This window comes from Bidens hawaiensis, unplaced genomic scaffold (genome assembly GCF_021521415.1).
Source record: "Bidens hawaiensis isolate Kalapana, Puna unplaced genomic scaffold, B.hawaiensis_p1.1 tig00026812_1, whole genome shotgun sequence".
NCBI classification, from domain to species: domain Eukaryota; kingdom Viridiplantae; phylum Streptophyta; class Magnoliopsida; order Asterales; family Asteraceae; genus Bidens; species Bidens hawaiensis.
In genome coordinates, this window is record NW_027494308.1 from 7,348 (window position 1) to 9,987 (window position 2,640).

General features: G+C 39.9%; 1 pseudogene; it reads right to left on the minus strand.

The window, feature by feature from the left end:
- Window positions 1-958: 958 nt before the first annotated feature.
- LOC143573974 (pathogenesis-related thaumatin-like protein 3.5 pseudogene) lies at window positions 959-2,106 on the minus strand (annotated as a pseudogene).
- Window positions 2,107-2,640: the final 534 nt, after the last annotated feature.

Consider the following 2,640-nt stretch of genomic DNA (forward strand, 5'->3'; position numbering starts at 1 on the left):
AAAGTATAAAAGAGAAGAAGTTTGAGCTGTTGAAACCACAAAAGGGAAAACTTATCGAAGACAAAGATCGTGGATTAAGAGCTGATGGTAAACCTTGGATGATTATGAAGTATAAGCCGATCCGGTGCCTTAAAGAAGTGCCGATGAAACAGATGCCCAAGGATGTGCTCAAAGATCTAAAGTGGTGGTATGTTGATTGTGAAACAGCTGAAGCAGTGATGGAAGACGAAGATGAACAAGAGCTGCTAAGAGTTTATGATCCGATGCATCTAGTGAACTTGTCGCAAGCTGATCTGCAGGTGCTGAATGAGAAGAAGATCTTTTATATTCCTGCTTGGAAAGACGAAGCGAAGAAATATCAAAGAATTGTATCAGTTTGTGTACGCGAAGGAGTTCATGCTTGAAGATGAAGATGCAAGGTCGTTGAAGATTACAAGACACGTGCTTGAAGATAAAGAGATGAAGCTACTGCCAAGGGGGAGTCTGTTGGTACATGATGTCAGTAGTTCAGTGTCTAGTGTCTGTAATCGAGTCGTTTGGATTTGAGTTTGTATGTAAGCGAAGTTGCTAACAAGTTCGCTGATATAGGCGAACTTGTTAGACAAGCGAAGTTAGTGACAACTTCGCCTGAACATGCCAGGCGAAGTTGTCGTGATTATATAAACTAGGTTACGGCTTAGTTAACATATAGACAAGAGAACGAGTTCATTAGTCAGAGAACGAGTCAGAGAGAGTCTGTATTTGGTGATCTTTGTATCACGTGTTTACGGTTACAATATAACGGGTTTGTGTTTATTGTAACGTCTTTAATCGTTTTGTCTTCTACGCTCGTAACGTCTTACGTAGGGATTCCGCACCTACGTAGAACGCGATATCTCGTGTAGATCCAGCTGGGAACCTACATAACCTTTAACCTAACCGCTAACAGTATATAAAATTCAATGAGAAAGGAAATAAATTACATTGATCCGCAAAACGTGATTACATAATCTGCCCCAGAACAAGTAGCAACGTTTGATGGATCATCGTACGCATAACTATACGAAGTCGGGCACGCATCCTTAAACTTCTTGGAGTAATACGTTGGTTGGCATGTTGCGTAGTTTCCATAAAGACCCCGACAACAATACTCATCCGTATTAAACACATCACAAGCGCTCCGGCAAGCAATCACCTTACCACTGGCATTGACAGAAAGGTCGGAAGGACACTTTTTTCGTAAGTCGCCCACGCAACCTACAACGCTGCAATTTCCCTTTCCATGGATTGGTCTAATGGACATTGGCAAATTAAAGCCATCAACAAGACTAACATCATAAAAGGTCAATGTTGAAAGTGAAAATTCGGCAAGTGTTAACGGGGTTTGACCAGAGACAGAACAATGCAGAGACGAACCACATTGGCCGGTCAGACATGTCCCTTTGCCATTGATATCGAAGTTGCACTTGGTTCGACCCCATATTCGACCGGACCAACCGATAGGCGCGATGTGGACCCGTGAATCATTGGCTTCTAACGTGTACCCTCCACCATCAAAGCTCTCACCGGGGGTGATCGCTGGCCAAACTGTCTCGTTACAATCGTTAATTATGATGAAAACTCTCTCACAATCCGATAATATATTTCCTGTAAATATATATATCACTCATAAACCTTAAAGACATGTTAAAAGAAAGGTTATGCAAAAAATTATTAAAAGCAAAACATGTCTCTTACCTTTCTTTCTCTTCATGTATTATTTTGTCTTTCACATTCAGTTCACATAATGTTACTACTTCTACTGTAACACTCTTTTTAACAAACCATAAGAACCGTATCCTTGTGCATAGATATAATCAAAAGTGGTAGGATGTCTTATAAAAAATAGTATGCAAAAATGATTTATACGGTTTTTTTATAATTTATACCATATAATTGGTTAACTTCATATAAAGGGTTTGAATCCTATCTATGAAAGAATAAATATTTTAATAAAAATTTATAAGCATGGCACCTGAAGAAAGAAGCAAGATCCATAGGAAGAAGACATGCATAGAGTTTGAAACATGTTGTGCCATTCAACCTATCTAAAGGTTTCATGTGAGTGCAGTGAGCAACCAAAACTTATTGCATAGGAGGATATCCGCCTGCTTTAAATTAATAGCCATTGTCATATTTTAAATGTTTGTAAATGTTTTTTTTTTTTTAAAGTTGATTTGTGTCTTCTATATGGAATCCACCTCAATATCCATTATTATGTATTAAAAGTTACTAGCGAGAATCCACACACTACACGATCGAAAGTATATCGGTATCGGTTTGGTTCGCTACGTTACCCTACTCGATATATCTACCGAAAACAAAAATCAAGAAAGATATTTAAAGAGATATGGTCTCGAATGTGGATCAGACCCGGATCCAAATCAGATAACAGAGGCAAAAATCGCCAAAAAGGAACACTCCTTTGAGATGCGCACCCCTAAAGCAGACACGTCCAATACACTGTGCGGCAGAAGGTACGAGTCAGGACCACTGCAAGCACTAGAGCCGTGCAAGAAAAGTCACCAATGGGTTGAGGCCATTTGTACAAGTACGCGCGGAACCACTAGCACAGACCCTCAAAGGGGACAGTAGTACCGAAAGGTGGGACCCACACAAGAC